The sequence below is a fragment of the Bos javanicus genome, chromosome 16, assembly GCF_032452875.1.
Source record: "Bos javanicus breed banteng chromosome 16, ARS-OSU_banteng_1.0, whole genome shotgun sequence".
Classification (NCBI taxonomy): Eukaryota; Metazoa; Chordata; class Mammalia; order Artiodactyla; family Bovidae; genus Bos; species Bos javanicus.
Window position 1 is genome coordinate 65216657 of NC_083883.1, and position 21135 is coordinate 65237791.

Consider the following 21135-nt stretch of genomic DNA (forward strand, 5'->3'; position numbering starts at 1 on the left):
TCTCACCAAAACCAACTTGATTCCTCAGGAAACTGCTTTCTCCTAGGGAACCACTACAAATGAATCCACTTTGCTGTTGCTCTTGTTCAGTCGCTAAGTCATGTCTAACTCTTTGCAGCCCCATGGATTGTAGCAAGCCAAGCTCCTCTGTCCTCTACCATCTCCTGAAGTTTGCTCAGATTTATGTGTCTTGAGTCAGTGATGCTATCAAACCATCTCATCCCCTGACAAGTTGTTCTCCTTTTGCCTTCAATCTTAGCCAGCAACAGGGTCTTTTCCAATGAGTCAGCTCTTGGCATCAGGTAGCCAAAGTATTGGAGCTTCAGAAACAGTCCTTCCAATAAATATTCAGGGTTGACTTCTTTTATAATTGACTAGTTTGATCTCCTTGCAGTCTGAGGGACTCTCAAGAGTTTTCTACAGACCCAGAATTTGAAAGCATCAATTCTTCGCTGCCCAGCCTGCTTTATGATCCAGCTCTCAGCATCTGTACATAACTACTGGAAAAACCATAGCTTTGACTATACGGACCTTTGTCAGCAAAGTAATGTCTCTGCTTTTTAATATGCTGTCTAGGTTTTTCACCAGGTTTAGGTGTGCTGTCTAGGCTTGTCTTGGTTTATCTAGATAAAAGTAAAGTCTCCCATCCAAGTACTAACCAGGCCCGACCCTGCTTAGCTTCCGAGATCAGAAGAGATCGGGCGCATTCAGGGTGGTATGGCCGTAGACAAAAGTAAAGTCTGATGCTGTAAAGAACAATATTGCATAGGAACCTGTAATGTGAGATCCATGAATCAAGGTAAATTGGATGTGATCAAGTAGGAGATGGCAAGAGTGAATATTGACATCTTAGGAATCAGTGAACTAAGATGGACTGGAATGGGTGAATTTAACTGAGATGACCATTATGTCTATTGCTGTGGGCAAGAATCCCTTAAAAGAAATGGAGTACCCCTCATAGCCAACAAAAGAGACAGATGCTAGCATAATATACATCCTGCTGTCTACCTTGATTTTTTCACATATCAATATATCATATTCTTCCATATTAGTACATGGAGAGCTAGCGCCTTGGTTATTTAATCACTGTGTGGTGTTCACTGAATGCCTGGGTTATTTTATTTCATGATTCTATTGAAAGATATAACATTGTCAATCTTTCATATTATTAACAATATTGAATAGACTCACTGAATAAACACCTAGAAATGGAATTTGTGTCCATGGGTATGTACATTTTTACTTTTGAAAGATATTTGCTCTTTATCCCTATATACTCATCAACTACATAGGAGCAGTTACTTCTTTAAATCTGTATTAAATCAGTATTTTATCAAATGTTTTGATCTTTGACAATTTGGGGGAAATTGTACATATTTTTATAACTTGAGATCCAACGACAGAGAAGTCACAACTCAGGATAAGTGTAAAGGGCATTTACCTATCTTTTCCATTTGTAATTTGAGACAGAATTCCTCATCCTACTGAACTCAAGAATTTGTTCCTAAGCAGAGAGGTATTAGATTAAAATAATTAACTTAGCTTAAATCAAGGGGTGATTGATATTTAAGTAGGTTGCCTCAAAAAGTTAGACTTTTTATACTAAGATGTCCTTAATATACATAATGCTGGCCTTGACACTTTGGAGGTAGTGGGAAGGAAGACTACCACCTCTCCAGGGTTTTCTAGTTTCATGACTCTCTGATTTCTGTAATTCTGCAGATACATGAAATATTAAACAATGAGCAGAATACTTTAACCACCAGCCCATTCACAATTACAGTCTACAAAATAAAGAGACAACCCTTTCTTTTATACATCACCAAATATAAATCAGGAGAAAAGGAAGGCGATCCCAGCTGTTTCCACCTTCCCTCTCCGAGTCCTATAGTCACACCCAGTTGGAGCCATTCAACCTCACATACTATAAATTAACACCTCTCTCCAGAACCACAGCTCCTGGCCTTCCAGTTACCTCATTCCATTATTCTCGCAACACTTATTCTCTCAATGCATCAGGCCACCTCCCCTGCCTTTCCCAACCCAAAACAACCCACTCTTCTCCTCAATCAGAAATTTATTTACATCACTATCCATCCTTGTTTTCTTCTTTCCTAACATAAAAATGAGCCACTATGGAGAATGATATGGAGATTCCTTTAAAAACTAGGCATAGAAGTACCATATGACCCAACAATCCCTCTACTGGGCATATACCCTGAGAAAGCCATAACTGAAACAGACGCAGGTACCCCAGTGTTCGCTGCAGCACTATTTACAACAGTTAGGACATGGAAGCAACCTAAATATCCATCGACAGATGAATGGATAAAGAAGTTGTGGTATATATAGACAATGAAATATTACTCAGCCATAAAAAGAACACATTTGAGGCAGTCCTAATGAGGTAGATGGGCTTTCTTGGTGGCTCAGCTGGTCAAGAATCCACCTGCAATGCAGGAGACCTGGGTTTGATCCCTGGGTTGGGAAGATCCCCTGGAGAAGGGAATGGCTACCCACTCCAGTATTCTGACCTGGCGAATTCCATGGACGCTACAGCCCATGGGGTTGCAAAGAGTCGGACACAACTGAGTGACTTTCACTTCACTTCAATGAGGTAGATGAACCTAGAGCCTATGGTACAGAGTGAAGTGAGTCAGAAAGAGAAAAACAGATATCACATATTAGCACATATATATGGAATGTAGAAAGATGGCACCAATGAACCTATTGGCAGGGCAGCAACAGAGATACAGACATAGAGAACAGACATATGGACACAGTGGGGGAAGAAGAGGGTGGAATGAATTGAGAGTAGCACTGAAACATATACATTACCATATGCAAAATAGATAGCCAGTGGAAATTTGCTGTATGATGCAGGGAGCTCAAATCAGGTGCTCTGTGATAACTGAGAGGAGTGGGATGGGGTGGGAGGTGGGAGGGAGGTTCAAGAGGGAGGGGACATACTGTGTCTATGGCTTATTCATGTTGATGTATGGCAGAGACTAACACAATCTTGTAAAGCAATTATCCTCCAATTAAAAGTAAATTTAAAAAAATTCGGCATAAACTCAATGTCTATCCTGACACTGGCAGAAATATAACCCAGGTCAATCTTCTCCCTTTCTCTGGGTTGGATCTAAATTTCAGTTTGGGTGCTGCATTTATGCTATGAGCTGGAGTCAGGTGTGGACATGGTTTGGGGACCCATGGGATGTAGACAGCAGTCACCATCTTAACAGCACTGGCAGCCAGTGGATCACCCTCATCTGTCAGTCCATGCTGGGTGCTGCTGTGTCATCAGTTCATTCAAGCTTTTAAGTGCTATTAAAGTAATTCCACTGGAGAAGGCAATGGCACCCCACTCCAGTACTCTTGCCTGGAAAATCCCATGGATGGAGGAGCCTGGTGGGCTGCAGTCCATGGGGTCTCTAAGAGTCAGATACGACTGAGCGACTTCACTTTCACTTTTCACTTTCATGCATTGGAGAAGGAAATGGCAACCCACTCCAGTGTTCTTGCCTGGAGAATCCCAGGGACGGCAGAGCCTGGTAGGCTGCCGTCTATGGGGTTGCACAGAGTTGGACACGACTAACACGACTTAGCTTAGCAAAGTCATTCCACTGAAGCATGGGACTGGCTTGGGCCTGTCTTCCTAGACACTGGTCAGTCTTTCTTTGCCCTTCTTCCATGAAAACACATTTTCAAAAGTACATTTGATAAAGTCATGGTTGCTGTGGGGAAGGATAGGGGGAAGGAATAGTTAGGGAGTTTGGGACGGACATGTATACACTTCTATATTTTAAATGGTCAACCAATAAGGACCTACTGTAGAGCACAAGGAACTCTGCTCAATGTTATGTGGCGGCCTGGATGGGAGGGGAGTGGGGGAGAATGGATGCATGTACATGTATGACTGAGTCCCTTCGCTATTCACCTGAAACTATCACATCATTGTTAATCAGCTATGCGTGTGGTGCTAAGAAGCTTAGTCATATTTGACTCTTTGTGACTCCACAGACTGCAGTCCACCAGGTTCCTCTATCCATGGGATTCTCCAGGCAAGAATACTGGAGTGGGTTGCCATGCCCTCCTCCAGGGGATCTTCCCAACCCAGGGATCTAACTTGTGTCTCTTATGTCTCCTGCATCAGCAGGTGGGTTCTTTACCACTAGCGCCACCTGGGAAGCCCTGTTAATCAGCTATATCCCAATACAAAATAAAAAAGTTTTTTTTTAAAGTACATTCGAGAATACAAACCATCCATGTACTTATCATGCAAAATGAACAAATGTCACTTTCATATTTCCCTTCAGTAAACGGGAAGTCCCTTATGTGCCCTTCCCATCTTCACTCCCTATCTCCCTTGTTCCCCAGAGACAACCAGTAACATCAATTTGGCACAAATCTAGTCCATGTTGCTATGCTTTTGCTTGATATATTTATAGCCAAAAACAATATCTGGTATCTGTATTTTAAAAGTTTACAAATAGTATCATACTGAATATAAAATTCTGCAATTTGATATTGCAGAGTATTGTTAAGACTCATTCATGTACTGATACTAGTTATTATAACTTCTATATAGTATTTCGTCAAATGCATATACCCTACTTTGTCTGCACTCGAGCCATTCATCCTTGAGGGTATTTCCAGTGGTTTTTTTATACCAACAATACTGTAGGGACTAGCCTTTCCAGCCTCCTTTTACCACCTGCTACTCCTTAATTATTTCTGTCTTCATAAATGGCTTCACCAGGCACATTTGCCAAAAACCTCAGTTGGCCTTGAACCTTTTCCCTCACACCTCAAATCCGAATCACCAAACGTCTGCTCTGTATCCTGAATCCAATCACTTCTCAATCCTTTTTTTTGGCTGTGTGGGGTCTTCGTTGCTGTGAAGGCTTTTCTCTAGTTGTGGTGAGTGGGGGCTACTTGCTGGTTATGGTGCACCGGCTTCTCATCGCACTGGCTTCTCTTACGGAGCATGGGTTCTAGGCGCATGGGCTTCAGTAGATGGGGCACAAGGGCTCCGGAGTTGTGGCTCCTGGACTGGAGGACAGGCTCAACAGTGGTGCTGCACTGGCTTAGTTGCTCCACAGCACGTGGGATCTTCCTGGATTATGGATCAAATCCGTGTTTCCTACACTGGCAGGATTCTCAACCACTGAGCCGCCAGGGAAGCCCTCTCAACACTTTTAAACAAGCCTCAACCACCACCGTCTCTCTCCCACTACTACAATAGTTTTCTACTGTACCCCACACACTGATTCCACTTTACCTCGTGGGCTTCTTTCTTCCAATATTCCAAGTCATTTCTGCTTCAGAGAATTTGTGTTTGCCATGCTTTCTTTTCTGAAATGTACTTTCTCAGACCTTAAACACAGACCTTCTTCCCTCATTTCTCTGTCTTTCCTCAAACTCACCTTCTCAGGAAGGTCTTCCCTGTCCATCCTTCCTAAAATAGCACCTCCAGCCCCCACCCTTTCATCCTGCTCAATTTTGCTTCAGAGTACTCAATCCTATTTGAACTGATACAGACTATTCTATAAAATATATTTTATATTTAATACTTATAAAATATCTATATCTCTATGTCTATATCTAATCTATATATCTCCATAAATGTCAGTTTCACTTAGTTTCTTGAGAGCAGTGTTGTCTACTTTTTTATTCCCAAAACCTACTATGATTATGGGTTCAGGTAGGAATTTGATAAATATTGAATATTTATTGAATATTGATTGATATTTAATCAATCAATATTGATTATCAATCAATCATTAAATATTATCTCATGCATTTAATGTTATCTCATGCATTTTTCACCATTTCTTTTAAATTATGTATCTGGAGGTGGAGTTTTGGATCATAGGACGTGCACATTTTCAACTGGGCAAGGCATTTCTAAATTGCTCTCCTAAGTGGCCTTACCAATTTACATTTCCACCAGCAGTAGGTAAGATTTCTCACTTCCATGTAACTAATAGTCAACACTTGGTATTGTGAAATTTAGAAATAGTTCCCAATCTGATGGACTCTTTAATTTGAATTTCTCAAACTACTAGGGAGGTTGAGCATATTTTCTTTCCCCATATTTTTCTGTTAGATTGTCTTTCTCTTATTTATATAAGGAATTTATATCGTGTGAATATTAATCCTTTGTTTCATAGATATGCTACAACTACTTTCACCCAGACTGTTGCTTTCCTTTTAATACTGTGTGTGAGATATTTCGAGCTTCTCTGGTGCCTCAGGTGGTAAAGAATCTGCCTGCAATGCAGGAGACCTGAGTTCAATCCCTGGCTTGGGAAGATCCCCTGGAGAAGGGAACTGGCAACCAACTCCAGTATTCTTGCCTGGAGAAACCCATGGATGGTGGAGCCTGGCAGGCTACAGTTCATGGGGTCGCAAACAGTCAGACACAACTGACGACTAACACACATACACACACGAGATATTTCATCAAACAGAAGTATTAAATTTGGAGTATTCAAATTTATAAAGCTTTTCCTTTATTATAATTTGTGCTCTTGACTAACACTTAAATAATCCTTTCTTCCCCTGTGGCCACAATGTGTTCACCTATAATTTCTTTCAATAGTTATAAAATTTTTATTTTGTCCCAGTTTTAGATCCTTAATTCATCTGGAGTCCTGTTTATAGCCGTGGTTCTCAAACAGTGGTATGGGGATACCCTGGGAGTCCCCAAGACTTTTTTAGGAGACTTGGAAAACCAAAACTATTTTTCTAATAATATTAAGACATTATTCACTTTTTTTCACTCTCATTTTCTCATTGAGCAGGGGAGATTTCCAGGGGCTACATGACGTGATGATGCCATCACTCTGATGGCTAATGGAATGCATGCTTCCACTAGCATGTGTTCCACATGAACACAATCTGTTCATGTGTTTTACACATTTCTTAATTTTGATTTCTAATACAATGTCTTAGTTGGTTCAGGCTGTTATAATAAAATACCCCAGACGGGGTAGCTCATAAAGAGCAAACATTTATTGCTCACAGTTCTAGAGGCTGGAAATTTGAAGTCAGGGTGCTAACATGATTGCTTGAGGCCCCTCTTTCTGGTCACAGGCTTTTCACTGTATTCTCACATTGAGGAAGGAGCTATATACAGCTTTGTGGGATCTCTTACAAGAACACTAAATTCATCCAGGAAAGCTCCACCCCCTGACCTAATCACCTCTCATAGGGCCCCACCTACTAAGGCCATCAATTAGGATTTCAACACAGGAATTTTGGGAGGACACAAAATTCAGATCATAGCCTATAGTAAATATCAACAGATACAACCCACATAAACAAAAACTCTGACATCTTCAATAATTTTTAACAGTGTAAACGAGTTCTGAGACCAAAAAATTTTAAGAACTGCTGGCATAAGGTATGAGATAGTGATCTAATCTCCTTTTTTTCAGTACAGAAAATGAGTAGCCCTCAAATTCACTAATGTTTCCTCTATCATATGCCAAGGGCCCACACACACTTGTGTCTACTTCAGCGCTCTTTGTATTACAACACTGCTTCATCTACTTACTATAGCTCTATGAGGACTCTTCCTATTTAGGGGAAAAAAATCACACTTCCTTGGGCTTCTAGAACTTTCTTGGCTCTTTTTAGACCTTTTCTCTTTATAATTATCTTTAGAATTAGTTTGTCAAATTCCACAAAAAGTTTTGTTAGGACTTTGAAATTCCATTTAATTGTGGAGTATCATAATACTTAAGGTACTGATTTTTCTGTGAATTTAGTATGACATAATTTTTACTAAAATCTTTATTTTTTGCCATTTGGCATTTTAGGTATTTTAACCACAAAGATCTTGCACATTTTTGTAAGATTTATTCCTGAGCATCTTATTATTTCTATCGCAATTGTAAATGGGATGTTTACCACCACCACTACTCCATAATTACAAAGGTGTATGGATTTCCTATTAGGTATATAGAACTGATATTGATTTTTCACATTGATTGTAATTTAGCAAGGCTGCTGAACACTTAGGCTAAGTTTTTTTTTTTTTCTTGAATAGCTTCTTGGAGATTCTACTTAAAAAAAATGATACCCGCAAATATTTTGCTCTCTTCCTTGCTAATGACTGCACCTTTTTTTTTTCCCTCTTAAATATAGAGGAGTAGAACTGGTAGTATTATGTTTAACTACAGAGGTTATAGCAGGCATGTCATGTTCTCGAATTTAATGGGAATACTTTTCTAGTCTCATAATTAAATACGATGTTTGTTATAGACTCAGTATAATATTTTTTGTTATGTAAGAGATATTGTTTTTAAATTATAGTTCTTGACATTTTAATGCTTTTTTGCAGCCACTGAGATGAGCATATGGGCCTTTTCCTTAATCTGATAATAAACAGATTACAGATGCATTTAAAATTATTGTTGTTGTTTAGTCACTAAGTCACATCCAAATCTTTGCTACCCCATGGACTGCAGCCTGTCAGGCTCCTCTGTCTGTATTCTTGTCCAGGCAAGAATACTGGAGTGGGTTGCCATATCCTTCTCCAGGAGATCTTCCCAACCCAGGGATTGAACCTGCATCTCCTGTATTGCAGGCAGATTCTTTACCACCGAGTCACATCTATATTTGAGGTAAACTTTATTTTTGCCTGATGTATTGCTCTGAATACACTTCTGGATTTGATTTTCTAATTACTTTTCACTACAATGTCAAAAAAATGAGATTCATCTATAATTTCCTTTGCTTGCAGAGTTCTTCTATTTTGGTGTTAACAGCTTAGTAACTTTATGAAATAAGCTGGACTATCTTTACTTCTGTTGTCTGGAACAATTATAGAGTACGGGATTGTCTGTTCCATTAAATATGGTAAACTGCTGCTGCTGCTGCTAAGTCGCTTCAGTCGTGTCCGACTCTGTGCGACCCCATAGATGGCAGCCCACCTGGATGCCCCATCCCTGGGATTCTCCAGCCAAGAACACTGGAGTGGGTTGCCATTTCCTCCTCCAATGCTTGAAAGTGAAAAGTGAAAGTGAAGTTGCTCAGTCCTGTCTGACTCCTAGCGACCCCATGGACTGCAGCCCACCAGGCTCCTCCATCCATGGAATTTTCCAGGCAAGAGTACTGGAGTGGGGTGCCATTGCCTTCTCCGAAATATGGTAAAACTTACCTATAAAACCATGTGGCATTGTTTATTTGGCAACGGATCTAAGGATGGGTTGGGAGACTTTGGACTACTGATCTAATTTGTTGATGATTGATTTATTCAGATTTTCTATTTCTTCTTAAATAAATTTATGCTCTTCTGGTAAACTGTAGGTTTTACCTCAGTTTTCAATTTACTGACATAAAGCTGCTTAGTATTATAAATTGTATAGCATAAACAATGATATTCTTCAGATCAGATCAGATCAGATCAGATCAGTCGCTCAGTCGTGTCCGACTCTTTGCGACCCCATGAATTGCAGCACCCCAGGCCTCCCTGTCCATCACCAACTCCCGGAGTTCACTCAGACTCACGTCCATCGAGTCAGTGATGCCATCCAGCCATTTCATCCTCTGTCATCTCCTTCTCCTCCTGCCCCCAATCCCTCCCAGCATCAGAGTCTTTTCCAATGAGTCAACTCTTAGCATCAGGTGGCCAAAGTACTGGAGTTTCAGCTTTAGCATCATTCCTTCCAAAGAAATCCCAGGGCTGATCTCCTTCAGAATGGACTGGTTGGATCTCCTTGCAGTCCAAGGGACTCTCAAGAGTCTTCTCCAACACCACAGTTCAAAAGCATCAATTCTTTGGCACTCAGCTTTCTTCACAGTCCAACCCTCACATCCATACACGACCACAGGAAAAACCATAGCCTTGACTAGACGGACCTTTGTTGGTAAAGTAATGTCTCTGCTTTTGAATATGCTATCTAGGTTGGTCATAACTTTCCTTCCAAGGAGTAAGCGTCTTTTACTTTCATGGCTGCAGTCACCATCTGCAGTGATTTTGGAGCCCAGAAAAATAAAAGTCTGACACTGTTTCCACTGTTTCCCCATCTATTTCCCATGAAGTGATGGGACCAGATGCCATGATCTTCGTCTTCTGAATGTTGAGCTTTAAGCCAACTTTTTCACCCTCCACTTTCACTTTCATCAAGAGGCTTTTTAGTTCCTCTTCACTTTCTGCCATAAGGGTGGTGTCATCTGCATATCTGAGGTTATTGATATTTCTCCCTGCAATCTTGATTCCAGCTTGTGCTTCTTCTAGTCCAGCATTTCTCATGATGTACTCTGCATATAAGTTAAATAAGCAGGGTGACAATATACAGCCTTGACGTACTCCTTTTCCTATTTGAAACCAGTCTGTTGTTCCATGTCCAGTTCTAACTGTTGCTTCCTGACCTGCATACAAATTTCTCAAGAGGCAGATCAGGTGGTCTGGTATTCCCATCTCTTTCAGAATTTTCCACAGTTTATTGTGATCCACACAGTCAAAGGCTTTGGCATAGTCAATAAAGCAAAAATAGATGTTTTTCTGGAACTCTCTTGCTTTTTCCATGATCCAGCAGATGTTGGAAACTTGATCTCTGGTTCCTCTGCCTTTTCTAAAACCAGCTTAAACATCAGGAAGTTCATGATTCACATATTGCTGAAGCCTGGCTTGGAGAATTTTGAGCATTACTGATACTCTTAATCTCTACTAAATCTCTAATTATGTCCCCTTTTGAATTTCTTATTCAAAAAATTCTATTTGAAAAAATAATATTGTTTATTTATCCTATCTTCTCTTCAGTGTAGCTTACTAGAAATGTATTTTATTGGTCTTCTCAAAGAATCAGGTTTGGATTCATTGATCAGTTGTATTTTGGGGAGGCTGACTCTATTCACTTCCCAGGTTATTGAAGTGGATGCTTAGCTCATTCGTTTGAAACAATTTTTAATAAGTGCATTTAATGCCATAAATTTCCTTCAATTTACCTGCATTACACAAGTATTTTTTATTTTTTAGACTTGATTTTATAATATTATCTGTTTTATTGACTTCGTCTGTAAAAATGTTATTATTGGAATATAATTGTTTTTCAATGTTATGTTAGTTTCTGCTGTACAACAAAATGAACCAACCATATGTATACACATATCCCTTCCCTCCTGAGCCTCACTCCCACCCCCCAAGTCAGGTTAATTTAAACCAGTAGTTCTCAAGGTGTTGCATTAGCCAAGTTTTATCATGTGTTTTTCTTTGCTGCTGTTGTTGTGCTCAGTCACTCAGCTGCATCTGACTCTTTGTGACCTTATGGACTGTAGCCCATCAGGCTGAACTGTCCATGGGATTTTCCAGGCAAGAATACTGGAGTGGGTTGCCATTTCCTCCTCCAGGGGATCTTCCTAACCTAGGGACTGAACCCACATCTCCTCTGTCTCCTGCACTGCAGGCAGACTCTTTACCACTGAGCCACAAGGAAAGCCCATTTTCTTTGTTATTCTTCTGTAAATGGTGTGTAAATTTTATTTAAATCATGAGTTATTCAGGAATGTGTTTTTAAGTATTCAAACATATGAGAATTTCTAATTTAACTAAATTCTGATCAGAGAATGTGGTCTATACTACAGTAATTCATTAAAATATCTAGCCTGGTCAAATTTTTAAAATGTTTTATGTGTGTTTGAGAAGAGCATGAATTCTCTATTTGTTAGGTGGAGGGTTTTTATATACATAGGTATATAATATTATTTTCCAAAGACATACAGATGGCCTCAGTTCAGTTCAGTTCAGTTGCTCAGTCGTGTCCGACTCTTTGCGACCCCATGAATCGCAGCACGCCAGGCCTCCCTGTCCATCACCAACTCCCGGAGTCTACTCAAACTCATGTCCATCGAGTCAATGATGCCATCCAGCCATTTCATCCTCTGTCGTCCCCTTCTCCTCCTGCCCCTAATCCCTCCCAGCATCAGGGTCTTTTCCAATGAGTCAACTATTCGCATGAGGTGGCCAAAGTATTGGAGTTTCAGCTTTAGCATCAGTCCTTCTAATGAACACCCAGGACTGATTTCCTTTAGGATGGACTGGTTGGATATCCTTGCAGTCCAAGGGACTCTCAAGAGTCTTCTCCAACACCACAGTTCAAAAGCATCAGTTCTTCGGCACTCAGCTTTCTTCACAGTCCAACTCTCACATCCATACATGACTACTGGAAAAACCATAGTCTTGACTAGACGGACCTTTGTTGACAAAGTAATGTCTCTGCTTTTGAATATGCTATCTAGGTTGGTCATAACTTTCCTTTCAAGGAGTAACTACGAGCACATTAAAAGATGTTCAATATCACTAATGCAAAGAAAAAATGAGAGAGAAGTGCCAATCAAAACTACAATGAGGTATCACCCAGCACTGGTCAGAATGGCCATCATCAAAAATTTTACAAATAAAAAATGCTGGAGAGGGTATGGAGAAAAGTGAACCTTCCTATACCGTTAGTGGGAATGTTAAACAGGTACAGCTACTATGGAAAACAGTGTGGAGCTTCCTTAAAAAACTAAAAATATACTTATTATATGATCCACTCCTGGGCATATATCCAGAAAAGACAAAAACTCTAATTCAGCAAGACATGCATCCCAATGTTCACAGCGCTATTTACAATAGCCAAGACACAGAAGCAACCTCAACATCTGTATCAACAGATGAATGGATAAAGAATACGGTGTACATATACAAAAGAATAGTACTCAGCCATAAAAAGAATGAAGTATTACCATTTGCAGAAACATGAATTTACCTAGAGATTATCACACTAAGTAAAATAAGTCATACAGAGAAAGACAAATATATATCACTTATATGTGAAATCTTAAAAAATGATACAAATGAACTTATTTACAAAACAGAAATAGACTCACAGACATAGAAAACAAACTTATGGTTACCAAAGGAGAAAGGGGAGGAGGAGTAAATTAAGAGTTTGGCATTAACAGATACACGCTACTATATATAAAGTAGATATACAACAAGGTCATTACTGTAGAGCATTCAAAATCTTGTAACAACCTATAATGGAAAAAAATCTGAAAAAAAAAAAAGACAATAATTTTGCTGTACACCTGAAACTAACACAACATTGTAAATCAACTATACTTTAAAAAATATTGTTTAAATCTCTGTTCCCTGAAGATGATCCATTCCCACCAGAAAAGAAGTCCATATTGGCAAGTAGTCTTAAACTGACTTTACAATAAATACATTCAAAGAAATTTAAAAAAAAATCTGAAAAAAACCCAAAGCTTAAGAGACAAACACAGAAGATGTGAATTAAGTAAAGATGAACATGAAAAATAGCTAAACAGAGAAACAAACATTTGATTAAAAAAATATTCAATGAGATAAACTCTAAACTCATCACAGAGAACGAAGTTTTTTAGTTTTGTTAGAGCTTTAATTGACAAAATCATAAGACATTTAAAGTGTACATTGTGATGATCTAATACACACACACATTGTAAAGGGATTACTCTCATCCAGTTAATTAAGGAAGAATTACTGAATTGGAAGATTAAGGAATTCATGCAGAATACAAATCTATTTTGAACTGTATTGTGGTAGCTTAAAATCGCAGCCACAAATTCTTTGATATGCCTTCTATTCAGAGGTGGGTGTAGCCCCTGCATTCCTCCCGTCTGGGCAGGTTTATTGTGTGCCTAGTGGCTCATTCGTTGTCTGACTCTTTGCAGTCCCAGACTGTAGCCTGCCAGGCTCCTCTGACCATGGGGATTCTCCAGGCAAGAATACTGGAGTGGGTTGCCATGCTCTCCTCCAGGGGATCTTCCCAACCCAGGGATCGAACCCATATCTCTTGCATCTCCTGCACTGCAGGCAGGTTCTTTACCGTCTGAGTCACCTGGGAAGCCCAAGAATGGTCGAAGGGATAGTATGTGATTTCTGAGCCTAGATAATGAAAGTCTATATAGCTTTTGCCTCATTTCTGGAACAGTCACTATCGGAGCTCTGAGTTGCCATTAAACAGTATGATTACCATGACGAAATCATACTACATTGTGAGGAAATTCAAACCTCACAGAGAAGTCATGTGTAGGCATCCACCTTACAGTTCAAGTAGAGTTCTGCCTTGCTCACTGTAGCCTAGACACGTGAACCAAAAAAACCCAGCTATTCAAATGATCACCAGCTGGTCACGTCTTCTCATCTGACACCCTGAGCATCATGAAGCAGAGTCTAGCTATCCCTGAAGTACCTATCCAAATCCTATCACACAGAATCTTGGAGATTGTTTTATGCCACTGTGTTGTGGAAAGGTTTGTTTCACAGCAACACACAGAATACATGAAGCATGCATCTAATCAGTAGTTTTAGGAAGAGGATAAACAGTACGGTGGAAGTCATATTTGGAGAGACAATATACACTGAGAACTTTCTAAAGTTCTTGAAATTAAAGCAGATGGTAAAGAATCTGCCTATAATGCAGGGGACCTGGGTTCAATCCCTGGGTGGGGAAGATCCCCTGGAGAAGGGAATGACAACCTACTCTACTATTCTTGCCTGAAGAATCCCATGGACAGAGGAACCTGGCGGGCTGTGGTCCATGGGGTTGCAAAGAGTTGGACACGGCGAAGCATGCACACACTTCAGTGTAGCCTCCAGGTAGATCTGGAAACCCCTTTGTCCAGAACTAGGTATCTCAGACCTCCTGACCCTCAGGGATATTGGAGAAGACAGCAGATCTGTCTGTCAGGCAGGAAAGCAAGCAGACGGGGTGCCCTGGTTTCTCTTCTTCCTTTCACCACTGCAGACAAGCCGGGGCTTGCTTTGTTCATTTTTTAAAACTCTAGGTCAGGGTGGAAACCATTTGGAAGGTTTTCCCAAATCCCAGTTTCACAGTGAGCCTGACTAAGGTGCCATACCCTATACAGGATGCTGTTGATCCCCACTACTCTGAGGAATTCAAACTCCTAGCCAACTTCTACTTGCTTCCAGACCTAGAAGACCATCAGGCCCACAGCTCTAGGTTCACTAAACTAGTGGTGCTGCTTTTTCACTTCTGATACCCAGAGATGATTCTCTTGTGACTGAACCCAGACATTTTTTAATTTAAAAAAGAAAATGTTTTTGTGACTGGAGTTCTTGGAGAAGATGTGGACATTCAAAGCATCGCTCACAATACCATTTTGACTATTTTCCTCTGCCTTTCTGGATGTGAGGAATTCTGTGGTCTTGCTACCTCTTTGGCTTTTACTCAGTAATGGGGATTGAGGTTTCCTCTGTTCTCAAATGTCAAAAACCTATTCAGAATCTCTGTAAGTCTCCTCGGGATTCTGACTTGGGATGAAGGGAGGCAGAGTACAAAGTCCGTTTGTTTCTTGCTCTCCTCTCTGATTTTCTGTATATATCAATTTGAAGGACTTTTAATATATTCTGATGCTGAAAGCCTTGCCCTTAAATCATCAGTTTTTGTCCTGATTCTTCAGAATCTATGTGATTTTATAACCTGAAGTTTTAAAATCCTAGAGGGCAAGGGATAAAAGAAAATATTGGGGCTGGGGGGAGAAACTCCATAATTTACCATCTCATTATTATTCTATCAGAAAAAAGATTTCCATCTCTGCCTTTGTGTCCTGAAAGTCTCTCTTCCCATTTCTTCAGAGGCCGCATTTCCTATCTCCTCAGCCTCTCTTTTATCTCTTATTTTTCTATCCTGGATCCTTTCTGCTGAAGGCTCTCACCTCTCTGTAAGACAAAACCTCTCCTAGCTCTCTTACTTTATAGACAAGCTTTCTGAAACCACTCAAGTATCTTCAGTTACATCTACATATTGATGACTCCCAAATTTACAACTCTAGTCAGATTTCTTTCAAGTTCTTCAGATCACAAGATCTCTCAACTCCAGACCACTCCAGTTCAACATGTCCACAAAACTTCATTATCTTCACATCCATACATCACTCCAAACTATTTCTTCTCTTATGATTTCTATTTTCATCTAGTTTCTCAAGCAGGAACCTGGAGTCTCCTGGATTTCTTCCTCTCCAGTGCTCACATCCAAGAAGTGACCAAGTCCTGTCATTATGTTTCCATTTATGGATTATTTATAGCCAAGTGTTTATTATGTATCACTAGAACCATAACAGTATAATGAATTAAAGATGAGGTTAAGGTACTAAAATTAAAAAAAAAAATTAAAGTGTCATTGGATTCAAAGTAAAAATAGTTTGGGTAAAGGAAACATGATTAGTATTACCCAGTAGAACAGAAAGCTTAAAAGAATGAAAAATTTAAAAGAGAGTGTCAGATTTAATTAGAAGGTTCCAAGTCATCTTAAAAACACCTGAGGGGAAAAAGAGGATTTTCAGCAGAGTGTCTAGTAGTTTTAACAACTGTTTCGACTGCACTACTCTGTACTTATAGGGTGCTTTCACCACCACATGCATAAGAGGTAAGAGAAGGGTAATACTCTACATTGTATCTGCAGGCCAAATTCAAATGATATATTTTGTTTTGGGGAATATCAACTTTTAAAATGGCAATATAAAGTTTCCCATGGTCTGTACCAGCCTCAAAAAGGATCATTAAATGGAAAACATCTTGAACTTGTCAGACAGCAAGAATCAGAGATGTTCCATTCAGCAGATAGAGATCACTGGGTCTGAAAGTATATTTCAGAGGTTGACAAGTTCCTTTCTTGTTTTTAATTTGGACTGGGGATCTAGTCATTTCTTAGAGTTTCACAGAAAGTAGATTCTAATAGGTAAGTGTCTAACAACTATTACTACTACCAGGTAATGTGGTTCTTTGCTCATCCATCTCTTCTCTCGCTTCCTCTAGACTTTATAATTTCCCTTTTCTCTTTCCGTGCTCTTGCTTCTTTCTCTACTCAGTTTTCCTCCCTATCTTTCTCTTTCTCACTAGGAAAAAAAAAGAGCAAAGCAACTGTTGAGTTTCCTGACTGGTCACATTCCAGAGAAATGAGGAAATGCAGGTTGCTATACAACTGGGAGGGGTCAGGTATGACCTAAAGTTGAGGGATGAGAAGAGAATTCTAAAGAGAAGAGAAGGCAAAAAGGTTCAGTAAAGGTTTAATGTTAGACTTTTATTATATAAAATGATCCTTTGTGAATCCCTTCTAGGGCATTTCATCCTTCTCAGGCTGTGATGGTTCCCAGTAGATCCAGAATTGCCAAAGAAAGTCAGCAATGATGTATTCAAAGATGATCACCCGGATCAACTTTTGTTCAAAAGTATCAGTACCTGATATTGTGTTACAGTGAGCCTTAGGACATGTCCTAGGGAATGGCCTCTAATAAGGCCATTTTTTTTTTAATCACCAGTATGCAAAAAGCTATTAAATTTATTTTTAATCTATCTCCTATTCAGTTTCCCCCTTACCCTTAGGTTTCCGTAACTTGGCAGATAGTCCAGACAGTCTTTAAAAACAAGGACAAACAATGAAACTCCTAGCAACAATAGCAACCACCACAACAATAAAATCTACTTTACTTTTTGGTTGGTGGGAGATCAATAAAAGCCTCCCATAAATAATTTGCCTCACAGAAATAACTGCTCTTAGTATTGTGTTTTTGGCCATTTTCTGTGCAAGTATATGTCATAGTTAGACTTTACATCTACTATAGTATACAACTTGTATAAGCTCTATTAACCTAAATATAACTGTGACATAGAACTACAAAGTTTGCATCCTTCAGCCATATTTTAGTCTAGAATACTTTTAGCTGTGGTTTGCCATCACTCTTCTGGTAGCTGAATTGTAAATATTCCTTTTCCTTCTGGGAAATAGAATTTGAAAAAGTTAACTCTGCAAAACCTCATTCTGAAAGACTTTGAAGCTGACTGGAACACTTAAGGACCATCTGATTGCATGTCTGTCTGCACCTGATCTCAAGATGAAATGGTTCCAAAGACCTCTAAAAGTTTTATCACTCTATACTACAACTGCCCCATAATTCTCCTCTAAGCTTTAAACACTTGAGAGCAAGACCATATTGTTCACATTTGTACCCCAGTGACTAGCATATGACCCAACACACAGAAAATTCTCAATATGTTTTTGAAGATTGAATGAATGAAAAAACTGAATAAATAATTAAACTAAAATTCTAGAGGATCCATAACTCATTAAGCTTTCTCCTTAGCATTAAATACACCCAGATTAAGGCTCTGAGAAGTAAAGGATTGGTTTAGATTTGTCTTTAAAGAGCAGAGAAAGATAGGAATGCATCATCAGTTGAACACTCCCTATGGTCTCTAACATCTTTACCTAAAATTCCTATTGCACTTTAATGCTACAATTTAGCTGTCCAACAAATACTTACAGAAAAAGGACTTCAACTTCACTTTCTATAAGCTGATTACCTTCCATAACATCTAGGCCACTGCTGCCTACATTTTGGAAGTGTTGGTATTCCAAGAGTTGGCATGCCTTATAGGTTTACCACAGGGTTATTTTTCAAGAACTAAACCCTTGAATAACTTCTTGGACAAAGGGTCGGATCACTTTGGATACCATAAAGGAAAGCTCACAGCCACTGGTTGAGAGACAGCAAGATAATGGGAGAGTGAGCCAGAGAGCCTTCTAGAAATGTCAGTTTGAAAGAGGGCAGGGAAAGCACAAGCAGGTGGTTTTGCTCCTTCTAAGCCTCCTTATCGTCTTCAGTGTTGACAGATCTTGGACCTCATCTCATTCAGATATAAAACTCCTAATGAACTGAGATATCCTCTGTAGGTAGATGAAAGCTGTTTTCTCTCTTGGCACTTTATACTTGGTCAAGTGATACAACTGGTCATAGAGTTTTAAGGCAGCGTGCTGTGTACCTCTCTCTCCCCAAATGCAATTTTACATTATTTTTTTAAATCTACATTATTTAGAATGTGAAGTTGACTGTGTGAAGCTCTGATTCACCTTATATGTGTAACAAGAGCAGCACCACCTGTTGAGCGCCTACCAAGTGCCTGCAGCTGCCGGGCACGGTATCTAGTTGGTAGGTCGCTAGGTGTTTAGTCACTAAGTGTTTCCAACTCTTCTGCGACCCTGTGGACTGCGGCCCACAGGCTTCTCTGTCCATGGGATTTTTGTGGCAAGAATACCAGAGTGGGTTGCCATTTCCTTCTCCAGGGATCTCCTTGACCCAGGGATCAAACCTGCATCTCCTGCATTGTAGGCACATTCTTGACCACTGAGCCACCATGAACTTAGATAACATGCCTGCCTCTAGAAATATAACTTAAATATAAATATCTCATTTACTTTGAAACTGCATATGACCCTCTCCTTAGGAAACATACATTAAATTTATTTAGCCCTATCCTGCAGCTGCTGCTGCTAAGTCGCTTCAGTCGTGTCCAACTCTGTGGGACCCACCAGATGGCAGCCCACCAGGCTCCCCCGTCCCTGGGATTCTCCAGGCAAGAACACTGGAGTGGGTTGCCATTTCCTTCTCCAATGCATGGAAGTGAAAAGTGAAAGTGAAGTCGCTCAGTCATGTCCGACTCTTAGTCACCCCATGGACTGCAGCCTACCAGGCTCCTCCGTCCATGGGATTTTCCAGGCAAGAGTATTGGAGTGGGGTGCCATTGCCTTTTTTACAGGAGAAAAAAAAATAACAATAATAATGCCAGAATTTTTAAACATCTTTCCAGTGAGCAATACAAAGACCACTGAGTTTTCTGTTCTACACTGTGACAATTTTCTGATTTTTTAAATCTAATTTTTCTATCCTATTTCCAACCTAGCTGATTGCCTGTCTTTTCTCTTGCCATCTTTCCCCAGAAGTGTGCTTTTCTTTTGCCACACAAAAAGAGGATTAACTGGTTCCCCTATGCCCAAAGTAGAAAATATAAAAGTTAAAAGTAATTTGGACACTGAAGACCTTTTTCCTACATTGAAGTATGAGACTTTGCTGTTAGATAGTTGATGAGTTCAGTCAGTTTAGTTCAGTCACTCAGTCATGTCTGACTCTTTGCAACCCCATGAATTGCAGCACGCCAGGCCTCCCTGTCCATCACCAACTCCTGGAGTTTACTCAAACTCACGTCCATCGAGTCGGTGATGCCATCCAGCCATCTCATCCTCTGTCGTCCCCTTCTCCTCCTGCCCCCAATCCCTCCCAGCATCAGAGTCTTTTCCAATGAGTCAACTCTTCGCATGAGGTGGCCAAAGTACTGGAGTTTCAGCTTTAGCATCACTCCTTTCAAAGATGAGCTATCCATAATTTTATAAGTGTGCTCTTTACTGACTAAGTAAATTACATATAATAGTTTCAATTTCTCAGACAGGCTGAAGGCCCAGAAAATTTCTTCTTTTATTGCTTAGTAATGCCTCTCTTATTGCTTAGACTTCGGTATTCCATAGAAAGGTGGCCAGGAATTTTAATCATTTATATGAAAAGTCAGGGTCCAAACTTCAAAATTTTCCCAAGATTGATTGATTCTACAAACGTTTATGAGCATCCTTGTATCAGGCAACCTGCTGGGGGAGTGATAAACAGCAGTAAGCAAAAAACAGGTAGTGTCTGCACTTACAGAGTTTATAGCCAACTGGAGGCAACAGACATTGAATAAAGAATTACAAATATGACAAATGCCATGAAGAAGATGGGCAGGGTGCTATGGGAGTATGTAGTAGGTGTAGCTAGCATAGCTTGATGGGGTGTAGGGCAGAGAAGACTTTTCCAAAGATGTTCTAGTTTAGGCTTGAAGCATAAGAAGGGAGAAAAGTTATATAAATAAGGAAACAGCTGGTGTAAAGGCTCTGAGTAGAAAAGAATACCACTTATTTAAGGACCTAAAGGAAGGTCACTGTGGGTAAAGTGCTGACTTCAGGAAATGTTAGAGAAAAGGCAGGCAAGGACCAGATCATGTAGGTCATCATAAGGACTGGGGACTTTATTCTAAGAGCAATGGAAAGCCAATGGAAAATTCAAGCCAAGAATTTAAAATAAAAACTTTAAAGATTAACATGGCTAAAATATAGACTAAAATATATATTAATTCACTAATTTCTTCTGGGACATGCTCTCATATCTTGTAATCCAATGATATTAAGGATTTTTATAAATGTGAGACAAACTATCTAGGTTTATAACATATAGAATTTTTCTGTGAATAGAAAACATCCTAGGATAGCT

At 39.7% G+C, this 21135-nt stretch overlaps 1 protein-coding gene across 7 annotated transcripts in view; it reads right to left on the reverse strand.

Moving 5' to 3' along the window:
• Positions 1–21135, reverse strand: part of NMNAT2 (nicotinamide nucleotide adenylyltransferase 2) — a 217688-nt gene that overhangs the window by 191114 nt on the left and 5439 nt on the right. The window lies entirely within an intron of this gene.